Here is a 14,945-nt window from a genome sequence, read left to right on the forward strand (position 1 = left end):
GGCAGAGAAAGAGATTAAGGGTATCCAGCAACACAATGAGTAAAGTCAAGGCATTCTCAAGTGCTCACAGACCTCTGAAAATAGAAGTCCTATGTGGCTGGGATGTTACATACATGAAAGAGGATTTTAAGAGTAGTTTGGGGGTAGGATTGTTAAGCGATTTTGATTGTCAAACTGAGCTGTGTGGACTTCATCCTGTTAGATGATGAGCAGCCATTAGAGGCTTTAAACAAGAATCTGACACATAATTGTGTCAAAGCAACTGAGGAGGCCAGGCCCTTGGCCCGAGGTTATCTCTGTATTGGGAGCTCTTAAGTAAGCAAGCTGAAACTTGACTTGAAGGCATTTCTTGTAATTGACTTAAAAACAAAAGCAAACCAAACAAAAACAACTGAACTTCTGACAGTCGTAAACAGCCAACTAGCTGACTGATTCTGGAACTAGGGACCTTCCATAAACTCATACCAAAATAAAGGGAATGCCTAACTGGAGCCAATCAGGTAATTTCTTTGTTTTGTGATCCGCCCATAAAGCTTGCTGCTCATGTTACTACTGGAGCAGAGCCCATAACATCCTTTCATGCTGGTGCTTTCTGATTCATGGATTGTTCAAGTAAACTTTGTTAAATTTCTTTTGTCTAAAGTTCTTCTTTTAACAATTGTGTGTGAAGACATAACTCTGGGAGCATTTTGCAAAATGCATTGGAACAGGGAGAAAATGTTGGCATGAGGATGAGTTTGGATGCCTTTGAAATAATCCAGCCAATAGGTAAGAAGGGCCTGAATTAAGGATGTAAATGGGATGGAGGGGAAAATTTGGAGATGTTTTAGAGTTTGAGTGTGGAAAGGATTGAGAGAGGAATCACTGTGGTTTTTAACATTTCCAACATAGGATATTAGTGAAAGAGCCTGTGATAGGTCAATACAGAGGGACAGGTTTTACTCAGTTTTTAAAACTTCAAATAAACAATGTACCTGTTTTGTAGGTAGAATAATGTCCCCTCAAATATGTCCATGCCCTACTCCCTAGAACCTGTGAATCTATGTTTCTTTACATGGTAGAAGTTTTTGCAATTGTCATTAAATTAAGGAATTTGAGATGGAGAGATTACCCTGAATTACCCAGCTGGGTTCATTGTAATCACAAAGGTCCTTGTAATAGGGAGGCAAGAGTCAAAGGCAGAGAGAGGAGATGTGATGACAGAAGCAGGGTTAGAGTGATGTGCCTTGAAGATGGAGGCAAGGAAGGCAGGCAGCCCCTAGAAACTAGAAAAGGTTAAGGAAATAGGTTTTTTTCCGCAGAGCCAGGGATACAGCTCATCAGCAATGTTGATTTTAGCCTATAAGACCCATTTTGAACTTCTGAATTTCCAGAGTTTTAAGGTAATAAATTTGGGTTATTTTAAGGCACTGAGTTTCTGGTAACACAACCTGTTATCCCCAGATGATCTCTGTGCATGTTAACTGGGAGAATATCAGCATTTTTTCCTGAGTGGAACAAAGACAAAACTCTCCATATGGTAACTATTTTTGTTTATATTTCAGATAACTTTAAGAAGAGATGGCAGTGTTCTAGGTGGAGTAAATAGCTTCTGCAGAAGCCCACAATCTAAATGCCCAACAGGGAACATCTGCTTGGAACTCCCTTTGCTTGCTCTTCGCCAATGCCTTTGACTTACATCACGCGTTCACCAGCTCTATCAGCTTGGTAGAAGTGAAAGCCCTACTCCTGGCAATGGGTCATTTGAGCTTAGAGGGTAAATGTTTCTGGATCATTTGACCCTCTGGGCTCTGCCTCTGGTTCCTGTGCCTTTCTCTGTAACCCTTGCCGTGATGATTCATCCTGGACTCTCTTCTCTTGCAATGCTCTATCTATACTGATTCTGTCACTTACGAAGCTGTGTTAACTTTGTCAGTACATACATCTCTTTATCAGAGGGTCTGTTGCTCATCCATAAAATGGGAATAACAAAGCCAACCTCCCTGGGTCAGGATTTTTGGCCATTTGGCTTCTTGATGCACAGCAGTGACAAGTTTAAGGCACCCCAACCTGGGGTTACCCATATTAAGGGCCAACTTCACCTACCCTTCCTGCCAGGGGGACTCAGTCTACTTGGCTTTTTTTTTTTTTTTTTTTTTTTTTTTGAGACGGAGTCTCGCTCTATCGCCCAGGCTAGAGTGCAGTGGCGCGATCTCGGCTCACTGCAAGCTCCGCCTCCCGGGTTCACGCCATTCTCCTGCCTCAGCCTCTCCGAGTAGCTGGGACTACAGGCGCCCGCCACCGCGCCCGGCTAATTTTTTGTATTTTTAGTAGAGACGGGGTTTCACCGTGGTCTCGATCTCCTGACCTCGTGATCCGCCCGCCTCGGCCTCCCAAAGTGCTGGGATTACAAGCGTGAGCCACCGCGCCCGGCCTACTTGGCTTTTTTTTAGTTCCTCTTTTCCTTGCCCACAGGGCTTCATGTTTGTCTTGAGGATGAGACTCCTGTTTCTTCTGGATGTATGGGTGGGAGGAGAGTGAGGGGGTGAAGTGAGAGTTTCTGCTAGAAGACTCTGGATATAGTTGATGTCTGGAAGACTTCGTAGGGGCACGTCATATCATAAATGACAACTAACATGGGTTGCAACAGAGGTCATTAGAATTCAAAGCCTACATATTAATATTTTCTGGTGTTTCAATTCACTTGTGGGTGGGTTCAACTTTTTTTTGATATACTCTTTTTACTACTTCTTCCTATTCCAGCCCCAACCACTGACTTGAAGATGTAAGTAGATGACTAATGTGGTTTACACAGAGTAGAAGAATCTCTTCTCCCCATTTCAAATTAATGACATGCCAATAACATATATCCTAAAGAATCTGAGTATTTTGATGTTGACATAGAGGAAAACTAGCCCAACTAACATCTGTTGAGTGCTTGGAATGTGCCAGGCACTGTGTTATGTATTTTGTATCTTTCTAATTTAAAACTCGTATCAAATTTAAGATGTTGGTGTTAATGTCTCAGTTTTACAGATGATTAACGTATCTTCTGATGCTTAATGAGACTTGTGTGTTGCCAATGTGCACACAGTTAGCAATGGACAGTATTGATATTAGAATTTAAGGTCTATTTAATTCCAGAGTCAATGCCTATTTCTCTGCCCTCTAATCTCTACTACAGGAACTAATACATTCTGGGAATTCTTTTATAAGATGTCATTTGGAGGATAGTGCAGAAATTATAGAATTTCAACTGAGAAGATCTGAGTGTATGCAGAATTTTGTTATGAACTAGGTGTGTGACTTTGGACAAGTTATTTTCTCATCTTTTTGAGTCTCATTATTATTAGTGGCATCACACATGTACTGGTAAGGTGTTTCAAGTTTGGGTACCAGCTCTTAATGAGTTAGCTATGTGGTTTGGGAAAAACCACTTTACCTGTATAGGCCTTAGTTTTCTTTCTTTGTTTATTTTATCTGTAAAATGAGAGGACTATGGAAGGCTTGTTCCTTTTAGGTTTGAAATTTTGTTATACTAAGGGTTTCAATTTCAATAATAATAGTTACTCCCAGGCAGCTAGTGGGAGCAATTCTAACAGTTCATTAATACAGAAACGATCTTCTCTGAACAATGAAATACTATCCTGGCCAGCCTGGGCTCCAGCCAGATATATTTACAGAACATCCTTTGGCCTGAAATGGAAATTTATTGCTCAACCATCTGTTACAATTAAGAAAAGATTTGAAAATGTTTTCTATGTGTTTGACTAATCATGTTTTAGGGCCCTGTGGGTACTTTACAAATTATATGCCTTCCCTTTTTCTTGGCATCATTAAAAATCTGGGATCTGTTTCCAAAATTTATCAGCTCTCACTCTATATTATTTTCTCTTTTTCTAAAGAAACTTGTTCAGAGCCCCAAATGGAATAGAGCAAGCAAATATGTCTCAAGACAAAGTTAGTCTGTAAAGCAAATGAATTGTCTTTGGTGAGTGAGTGGTTTGGAAACAATTGAATGAATATTGCAACATAAATATCTAATTTGTATTCGTTGGACTATGACCTACCTGGTATTAGCGATGAGAAGACATTAAGACCCAATTACTGAGCAGGGTCTCTTGTTTCCTTCTTAAGAAAATAGGGATATAATTAAAATAGCCCACCTGTGTGGCCAGTACTCAGTAAGAGAATATTGCAAGGGAAAGCTCTGGAACCCTCCCACCTCATTCTACCTTTGCACATCTTCTCAGCAATCTTGTACTTTGCCTCTGTGTGTCATCTCATACTTGACTCAAGAAGGTAAAAAGTAGGCTTTTGGAAAATGATATTTTCCCAAAAACTTTTGTTTCCTTTTAACTCTAAGAATCTTTCAGTTGTGTTCAACTAGTTCATGTGAAGAAAAATAATTGTTAAGTAGTCTAGTTTCTGTAGTATTCTTTTTCAAAGTGCTCAGCAGAATCCAGCTATTTCTTTCAAAGTAGTTTTATTTGTTTTGAAAGTACCTTTTTCTTAAAAAAAATATTTTTCTTTCAATAGATTTAGCAGTACAAGCGGTTTTGGTTATATGGATGAATTCTATAGAGGCGAAGTCTGAGCTTTTACTGTAACTGTCACGCAAATAGCGTACATTATATAGAATATATGATTTTTCATCCCTAAACCCTGCCATCCTACCTACTTCTGAGTCTCCAATGTCCATTATACCATTTTGTATGCCCTGCATACCCATAGCTTGGCTTCCACTTATAACTGAGAACATGTAGTATTTGGTTTTCTATTTCTGAATTACTTCACTTAGGATAATGGCCTCTAGTTCCATTCAAGTTGCTGCAAAATACGTTATTTTGTTCTTTTTTATGGCTGAATAGTGTTCCATGGTATACTACTTCCATGGTATTCTATGTGTGTGTATACACACACCACTTTTTTTATCCATTCATCATCTGATGGGCATTTAGGTTGATTTTACATCTTTGCAATTGTGAATTGTGCTGTGATAGACATACAAGTGCAGGTGTCTTTTTGATGTAAGTGCAGGTGTCTTTTTCTTTGGGTAGATATCCAGTAGTGGGACTGCGACAGTGAATAATAGATCTACTTTTAGATCTTTGAAAAATCTCCATACTGTTTGCCATAGAGGTCTTACTTATTCACATTCCTACTAACAGTGTCTAGGCATTCCCTTCTCACCATATCCAAGCCATTTATTGTTTTTGACTTTTTAATAATGACTATTCTGTCTGGGGTAAGGTGGCATCTCACTGTAATTTTAATTTGCATTTCCCTGATGATTAGTGATGTTGAGCATTTTTTAATATAATTTTTTTTTTTTGCCATTTGTATATCTTCTTTTGAAAAGTGTCACTTGTCCACTTTCTAATAGGTTTTTTTTTTTCCTTGCTAGTTTGTTTGAACTCCTTTTTGGATTCTGGATATTTTCCTTTGTCAAATGTACAGTTTGTGAATATTTTCTCCCATTCTGTATGCTCTCTGTTTACTCTGTTGATTATTTCTTTCCTGGGTAGAAGTTTTTAGTTTAATTAAGCCCAATTTATTGATTTTTGTTTTTCCTGCATTTGCTTTGGAGTCTTAGTTATAAATTCTTTGCTTACACCAATGTCCAGAAGAGTTTTTCCTAGATTTTCTTCTATAATTTTTATGGAGTTTGATCTTACATTTGAGTCTTTATTCTAGGGATCCAGTTTCATTCTTCTGCCTGTGGCTATCCAATTTTCCTAGCATCATTTACTGAATAGGGTATCCTTTTCCCAGTTAATGTTTTTGTCTGCCTCTATTGAAGATCAGTTTGTTGTAGGCATGTGGTTTTATTTCTGGGTTCTGTATTCTGTTTCACTGGTCTATGTGTCTGCTTGTATATCAGCACCATGCTTCTTTGGTTACTATAGCGCTATAGTATAATTTGAAGTCTTCTAAAGTAACACCTTCACATTTGTTCTTTTTGGTTATAATTGCTTTGACTATTCAGACTCTTTTTGGTTCCATATACATTTTAGGATTATTTTTTCTTAAATCTGTGAAAAATGACATTGGTATTTTTTGATAGGAACTCCACTGAATCTGTAGATTGCTTTGGGCAGTATGGTCATTTTAAAGATATTGATTCTTCCAATTCATGCGCAGGGGATGTTTTTCCATTTGTCTGTGTCATCTATGATTTATTTCATTAGTGTTTTCTAGTCCTCCTTGTAGAGATCTTTCCCCTCTTTAATTAAGTACTGATATGGTTTGAATATATGTCCCCACCAAATCTCATGTTGAATTGATATTCCCAGTGCTGGACGTGGGGCATGGTGGGAGGTGTTTTGGTCATGGGGTGGATCCCTCTTGGCTTGGTGCTGATCTGGAGATAATGAATGAGTTTTTGAGAGATCTGGTTGTTTAAGTGTGTGGCATATCCCCTCCCACTCTCTCTCGGTCCTGCTCCCACCATGTGATACATTTGCTTCCTTTTCACTTTCTGCCATGATTGTAAGTTTCCTGAGGCTCTTATCAGAAGGTGAGCAGATGTTGGTGTTATGCTTGTACAGCCTGCAGAACTGTGAGCTAATCAAACCTCCTTTCTTTATAAATTACCCAGTCTCAAGTATTTCTTTATAGCAACTCAAGATGGACTACTACAAATATATTCCTATGTATTTTTTCTTTTGCTAAATGAGATTGGCTTCTTGATTTGATTTGCAGCTTGGTTGTTATTAGTGAATTGGTGCTGCCGATTTGAGTATGTTGATTTTGTAACCTGAGACTTTACTGAATTCAAATCTTTGTCAAAGCGGAGTCTTTCGGAGGAGTCTTTAGGGTTTTCTAGGTAAAAGATCATATCAGTGGCAACCAGAGATAGTTTGACTCCCTGTTTTCTAATTTGGTTGCCCTTTATTTTTTCTCTTGCTGGACTTCTAGTACTATGTAGAATAGAAGTGGTGAATGCGGGTATCCTTGTCTTATTCCAGTTCTGAAGGAGGATGCTTTTAACTTTTACCCATTTAGTATGATGTTGGCTGTGGGTTTGTCATATATGGCTTTTATTATTGTGAGGTATGTTCTTTCTTTTTTTTTTTGGTATTTTAAATATACAGTGAGGTATGTTCTTTCTATGCCCAGTTTGTTGAGGGTTTTTTTCATGAAGAGATGCAGAATTTTACAAAATCCTTTTTTTTTGCATTTATTGAAATGATCAGATAATTTTTGTTTTTTATTCTGTTTATGTGGTAAATCATTTACTGACTTGTGTATGTTGAACTATTCTTGCATCCCTAGGATAAAACCCACTCGATCATGATGAATTATCTTTATGATATTCTGTTGTATTTGGTTTGCTAGTATTATGTTGAAGATTTTTGCATGTATATTCATGAGGGATATAGGTCTATTGTTTTCTTTTTTGTTGCTGTATTCTGTCCTGGCTTTCATATCAGCATAATACTCACATCATAGAATGAGACAGGGAGGATTCCCTCCTTCTCAATCATTTGGAATAGTTTCAGTATTATTGATATCAGTTCCTCTTTCAATATCTGGTAGAATTTTGATGTAAATCTATCTGGCCCTGGGATTTTTTTGTTTACTTTGGGAGATTTTTTATCACTGATTCTATCTCATGCCTCTTATTGGTCTGTTCAGGATTTCTATTTTGTCCTGATTGAAGGTAGGGGGGTTGAATGTTTCCAGGGATTTATCCATTTCCTCTACATTTTCTAGTTTATGTGCATTTAGGTGTTCATAGTGGTTTCAGATAGAAAGTACTTTTTTGAAAGTATTATTGTGAAAGTTTTTGGCTGACAATTTTTTTTTGTTTGGAAAGTGCTCTTTTAGCTGAGACATCATGTTAAGAATTCTCTTTTGGTCAACCACCAGATTTCTGCATCGAGGGAAAAAGTGTACATTCTTTGTCTAGGTTTTTACTGTCTTTTCAACATTTTTAAGTGGTCTTGTGTTTGTTTAAGAAAGCTAATCACGTCTGTAGCATCAACTAGAATGTAATTCATTTTGTCTTCACCTTCCTGCAAAGAAAGCAGTGTATTGAGAAAAATGTGAGGTTTTTTTTTTTAACAATTAGAGAGCTAGACCTTCTGATAGAGCCAACCATTGATGGGATACCATTAGGACAGATGCCAATGCAATTTCTTCAAGATACAGCTTTATGTTTTTCAAAGTATGAAGACAAAACATTAAATATGTCTTGACTTATGTTGCTTTCAGCAACTTATTGCAGTAGCAAAATTATTCTTGAATTTCTCCATCCTTTACAAATCTTAGAAATATGATAGTATGACATTTATTGGTAAAATATGTTTACTAATCAGTCTGCATAGACAAGCTCTTCCTTTTCAGTTCATTACATAAAACTTCTTCAATATTATGTGATATGTCATCACTACATTAACTTACTCAATTTTTTAAGACTGGAAAACTTTCAGTTTCTCCTATTGCATCTTGTTTTAGTCACTAAAAGGTGGTATTTTAGTTTCTCACCAACTTTGTAACTTTTCTAAGCAATATGTTTTGTTATTCAGAAACTTGCTTTTTGAGATTTTTGACTGTATGTGACTTTTCTTGACAAAGTCTTCACTCTGTTTTGAAATTCCAATAGCTGTTTAAAATAATTACTACTCTTCCTTGTCAAATGGATGTAATTTGCAGTTAAGTGTCTTTTCAAGATTTCTCATGGCATTGCAACATTCTAACTTGTCTGCCACAGACAACATGGAATGGGTGCGGCAACTTGGATTACCTGACCATGTGAAACCCAAGGATAAATAGCTTTCCTTGTAAATACATAATTTTTTGCTCTCTTGATATGCTAGTGCAGAAAAATAATCCAGAAGATTCTAATTCTTCATCATTAACATTATGAGAATTGTTCATAATTGTTCATAAACCTGTCTAAAATCTTTCTTTTTCTCAGCACATTTTGTCTTCAAAAATTGCCACATCAGACCATCAGAGTTACTTGCAAAATATAAACATGAATAAAGTATAAAACAAAAGTTTATAATAAATAATTGAGAATATTGCAAAAATAGAACTTGATAATCATAAGGCAATTTACTTCTAACCCATATAATCCATGCAAGGCAACAATCCATGTTTTGCAATATTTATAACAACAGCAAAGCAACAATAGGACAGCTGAGTTACAGTACATAGAGATGCCCTTTTTTATAATGAAAAATTCTGTCTTACTGCCTATTATATCAGAGGAGTTCTTCTCCCCCAGTAAGTCAGTAGGAGGCATGCAAAGCCAAGAATGCAGGAAGGAATTAAAAGACTCAAGGAAATGGACATGCTGAAACAGATATATTATATGAAGCCAGAAAGTTCATTAGGAATTAATGGGAACTTTCAGGAAAAACACCATTCAACGATGCCTTCAAGAATGCACTAGAGAGATGGGCATGATCATCCCTATGGAGTACAGTGGTAGCTCTCCTCTGCATGTGGAAGTGCTAATTGTAGAAGAGGTGATCACAACCTTTGCCTATTAATAATAATGAGGATGACATATGTGACACAGCAAGGATATTTCAATTAATATAATGATCCACAAGTTCAGAGGGGCAGTAAGGAGGCTTGGAGATGATTAACAAAATATAATAGCCCTAATGGTAATATACATTAGGAGACAACAATAGTGTTGCTTAATATATAAAATCAAAAGATGGTAAGTATGCATATGCAAGAGACTGTGGATGGGCTCCTTAATTTTAAGTCTTGCTCTTTTGCCAGGATTCTCCACTTGAGTCAGTTTCAGACCCAGAACCTTTTGACTAAAGACATAGTCAAATCCCTGGGAGGAATGACCATGTAACACCATGGAAGGTACAGTTTGTAATGGTTTCCTCGGTCTTTCCTTAACTATGCCTGTAGCCATTTATTCACTTGACTGAGTTTCAGGGACAGAGTAATGTCCAGACACTTTGAAGGTTATTGGATGCAGGACCTGAGTTGACATTGATACTTGGAGTCTCAAAATATTACCACGGCCCCTGTTAGAGTAGAAGCCTATAGGCATAAGGTTATAAATGGAGTCCTGGTCAAAGTTGGGCTTATAGAAGGACTACTGGTTCTGTGAGTCCACCCAGTGATCACTTTCCAGGTTCTTCGATTCATAATTAGAATTGACACACTTGGCAGTTAAAGTAACCCTCACCATAGATTATTGGCCTGTAAAAACAGAGTGCTCCCATCCCTCACCAAAAATATAGTGAATGAAGAACAATATGGGATTCCAGGGGTGGAATTAGCTCTACTCTTAAAGACTTTAAGGATGTAGGAGTGGTGGGCCCTATTATATTACTGTATTAGGGTTCTCTACAGGGACAGAACTAATAAGATATATATATTTTATATATACTATATATAATATATATATCATATATAATATATATTATATATAATATATATATATAATATATATATATATGTGGGAGTTTATTAATGAATATTAGCTCATATGATCACAAAGTCCCAGCAGCAGGCCAGTGTAGGATGAAAATGGCACATTTGTGTTCAAGACCAAGCAGGAACAGAGGCTGCCAGTAAGCTGCATGAGCAGTTAGTCCAGACCCTCATGCCATCCAGCACAACTACATCCATGTTCTTCCCTCTGCTTCTACCTATGACCATACAGAACCTCAAGTTTGCCTTATAGATAGGTCAGCTTGATTTGTTGATAACGTCTTAAAATGGGCAGTAGCTGCAATACAGCCACATTCAGGAGCAGCCTTGAAATACAGTCATGAGGAAAAATATTCCCAGTGGGCAAAGACTCAAGCTATTCTCCTCTGTGGAAGAAGTGCCCTTAGATGAGAATATAAACAGACATGTGAGCAGTAGCCAATGGACTGGCTCACTGTTCAGGATCCTGAAAGGAGAGGGATGGGAAGATCGAGTCAAGGAAGTCTGGCGAAGAGATGTGTGGATGGACGTATGGAAATGATCACCAAGTGTGCAAATTATTTAAACAGTGGGAGCAGGGAGGAATACCTGTAGAACCCAGATGATCTTCATGGGTGCTTTTTTAGTATTCCCTTCCCTAATTGTCACTGTGGGTGGACAAATACAGTAACTCTGGCCCTAGAAAGATGCAGTTACTCCAGGAAGAAGGGTTTGGGTCACACCATCAGTTAAGCCCCTGAGACAAGCAGATTATGGATATTTAGAATAGATAGTGGAGGAAGGAGCCCAACTGCTGAACTTTGTCCCATAAATTTCTTCTTCTAAGTTTCAGGAGGAGAAGACAACTAGAACCTGAAGGATCTAGTTGGCCTTTCCATAAACAACTGTTTATGGAAAGGTGGATTCATTGCGTAGCAAAAGGTGTGGAATGTGGCAGCCACGGTGGTAGACTGCCCAAATATCACCTCAATGAAAAAGTTGATCTGCTGTGAGGACACCACACTGCAGTGTTTGAATCAAGGCCATGTTCTTCCCAGGTAGCCCCCTATGAATGACAGTATGGCAGGGTAATAGGGTCTAGAAATTTACATCCAATGAGAGAGTTCTTTACGAGCTATTTTTGTGACAGTGCTCCTGGTTCGACTGCCTGAAACTTTCACCAAACTGCACTATTATCTTTAAGTCTTTCTATTCGATTCCCCCTGTTCGCCTCTCTGATTACAGATGTCAAATCAGCATTCCAGTATAAAAGGTTTCCCTGCCTGTATCTGTTGTTTTTTCCCTTTGTCTTTCATAGGCATTTCCCCCAATAAATCTCCTTCACTACTAACTCTGTCTTAGCACCTGAACCAACACCAGACCTAACCAACACAGTTTTGAGGAAGGCTGAAGAAGGTATTTTGGGAGGGAGAGGCTGATGTCGCCAGCCTGTTCGTCTCTCCCGGATGCAATCACACGCTCATCAACTATCATCAGCTTCCCCTATGCTAAGTCAAAAACTGAGAATGTACCGCAACCAAGTAAACACAGTGCTGCACAGTGCTATCTAGAGCTAAAAGACAAACCAGGCTGCTTGGTGACTGTCCCCCTCCACAAATGCTAGTGTTCCACAGAGCACAAAGTTCCCCCAAACCAACTTCAATTCCTTTTCAGTCACAATCTCTCAAGGAATACTAAGTGGCATCTTGTGGAATCCTAGGTTTCGAGAAAACCCTGCTTGAGAAACTCTGTTGTAAAAGTTTCTTCTTTATCCTCCATCTCATGGACTAACTCATTATTTCTGTGAATCCCTCTTCTCTTGTATAAGTTGCCACTCTTCCTTCCCCTCTTTTCTCTTCAGGCCTAACCTTAAGTAGTTTCTGAGAGGGGATAAAAAAATAACTATAAGACTTTAAATATATAAGTTTTAAACTATAAAATTTTATAAAAAATAGCCATTCAGATTTGAATATTTGTTTCTGTTTTAGAGTGGGCTGGAGAAGAGGAAATGTTACCATGTTCTTTTAAGAAAAAAGAGGAAAAAGCCCACAAGATGAACACTATGGTGTATAACCCTGTCATGTCTTTTTAGCAATGAACTTTGGAGCCCTGGAAACAAGTAGCCCTAAGTTACAACACTCAGTTTTAAAGTAAGCTTTTCTTTACGACCCTGGCAAACTTGTCAACTCACTCTCCACCCCCTACCTTCATGGACTATCCCAGTTTTTATACTTTCTTTCACTGGCTTGTTTATTTCCTGACAGGTAGGTGCTATTTGATCCTATAGAAAAAAGAACCATGGCAATTTATTTGGTTGATTCTTCTGTAATCCCTAATTCCTAGTTTAATTTGCTAATTTAATATAACTTATGGCTCTAGTTTGTAGATTTTCCCACTTGTTTTATACCAATTTGCGATTTTAAACATTTTTCTTTTTTTTTTTTTTTGCTGTAACATAACAAACTTTTCTATCAGTGGGTTGAGACAAAGCAAACAGCACATCCTGGCAAGCAGATGGCTGGATATTTGATGACAGCCCTAGATTCCAGGGGCAAAGTCTTATAGTTAGGTTAGCAGATTGTCAGTTCACAATTGTTTTTAACAAGTCTACACATTTTTGAAGCACTTCAACATATATTTATGTCAGAATGATGACCTCATATATCTAAGTATCAAAGATCTGAGGTGGAGACGATTAAGTTAGTTTTCTGCTATTTTTCTATTAATCTAGTACATCACAGAATTAAGTGTTTTACAAAACATATTTTACATTAAATGTAATGATTCCTTTCGAGTGACAGTTAAAAAATTGTAACTAATTTTTGGTGAAAATATATCAAAACATTACATTTCACTGATTTTCTAAACTGTTCACACTTGAATTTTTTTTAATTATACTTTAAGCTCTAGTGTACATGTGCACAATGTGCAGGTTTGATACAAAGGTATATATGTGTCATGTTGGTTTGCTGCACTCATCAACTCATCGTTTACATTAGGTATTTCTCCTAATGCTATCCCTCTCTCAGCCTCCCACCCTGCTGACAGGCCCCGGTGTGTGATGTTCCCCACCCTGTGTCCATCACACTTGAATTTTTACACTTTTTTGTAAGATGACTTGGGGGTTGTTGTCAACTGTGGAACAGACTTATTATCTTATATTATGTTTACTGTACTCAAGTCTCTACAGCCAAAGAGGGGGAGTCTCACCTCAAACATATACTTTATTTACCAGGAAAGCCTCTGCTTTGAATTTCTGGCATCTGTCATGCCCTGATGGGCTAGGATAAACAACATGAAAGAAACCTCACATCCTACTTCTTGTTTTCTTCTAAGGTTGAATCGTGAGGTTGACAAAATAGCAAACCTTCTTCTGCTTGAACCACAGCCTCGTTTGAACTTCCTTTTTTTCTCTGGATGAGATTCCCTATGGAAATTTCAGTCCCAAGGAAAGTGAGATTTTCCATTTCTGAGATTTTTCTGGAAATCACAGTCCCTCACGTAAACACCATTTTAGACTCAATGTTTTAGTCCTGCAGGCAGGCAGGATTTTGTCTGAATCATAGGTTGAAATAACTAGGCTATGTCTAGGGTTCCTGACATAAATGCATACATAAATAAAGAGCCTCGAGGGACTATTTGTTTGCACTTACATTCTTCTCCTTCCATGCTATCTGTTTGTTATACACATATGGGTTTTTGAAATAGAGGCATAACAGAGTTCCTTAGGCAGCCAGAACAGGATATCTGAGTGGGTTCAAGAATGGTTACAAGGATCGTCATGTAAATTTTGAGAACACTGCAGAGGTGTTTATAACATCTTTAGTCTTTCTGTCACCCCAGTGGAGAATCGCTCATGCATGGGCATTTAAAGCATGCTCTGTTGCAAAGTACTCCATTGAAAATACCATAGTTTCACATTTAGAAGACCTGGGGTCTAGTCCTGATTTTGCTGCTCATTAGCTTTATGACCATGCTAATTATTTCCCATTTATCATTCGCAAGTTTCTTACCTATAAATACAGACATTAATGTTTAACAACTGAGTTTTGTGGAAGATGATATGATATGATGTATGTGAAACTTTCAACAGTATAAATTGATATAGGAACTTATGGGAGAGGAAGCAGCAGGGAACAGACATGGTCACTTTGTGTAATCATCTTTCTAGAGCCTTCCTAAAGGATATGAAATTGCTAAACTGTCCAAAGCCTGAGATAGTCATTGGGACTCATTTTACTGGGGTGTCGGGTTACTATATGTAAAACATAGAGTCTCAAATTCCACTTCTTTTCTTGTACTCCTTAAATCTATTTGGTAAGTGTACCTGGCAAGGCTTACCTCAGCAGGCCCAGCAGTCATCTGGCTCTCTGTGTTCTGACAGCAATTAAAGTAGGTAAAGCGAGTCCCTTCTGCATCCACAGTGGTGGCCATTTTGGATTCAGAGAAACAGATCAAGGGAAGTTCCATACATTCTTCAAGGCCTAACCCTTTCCCATCAGCGGAGCTAACTGAAGAATCTCTGAATTTGTAAGAATCAGTAATTACCTAGTTGTTAATAAGCTTAT

The 14,945-nt window shown here is 37.9% G+C and overlaps 1 protein-coding gene across 1 annotated transcript in view; it reads right to left on the reverse strand.

Annotated features, from left to right (window-relative positions):
• The window catches only part of SMC2 (structural maintenance of chromosomes 2), a 436,171-nt gene that overhangs the window by 139,101 nt on the left and 282,125 nt on the right, over positions 1-14,945 (reverse strand). The gene's annotated exons all lie outside the window — the stretch shown is intronic.

The sequence above is a fragment of the Symphalangus syndactylus genome, chromosome 3 (genome assembly GCF_028878055.3).
Source record: "Symphalangus syndactylus isolate Jambi chromosome 3, NHGRI_mSymSyn1-v2.1_pri, whole genome shotgun sequence".
In the NCBI taxonomy this organism is placed as follows: Eukaryota; Metazoa; Chordata; class Mammalia; order Primates; family Hylobatidae; genus Symphalangus; species Symphalangus syndactylus.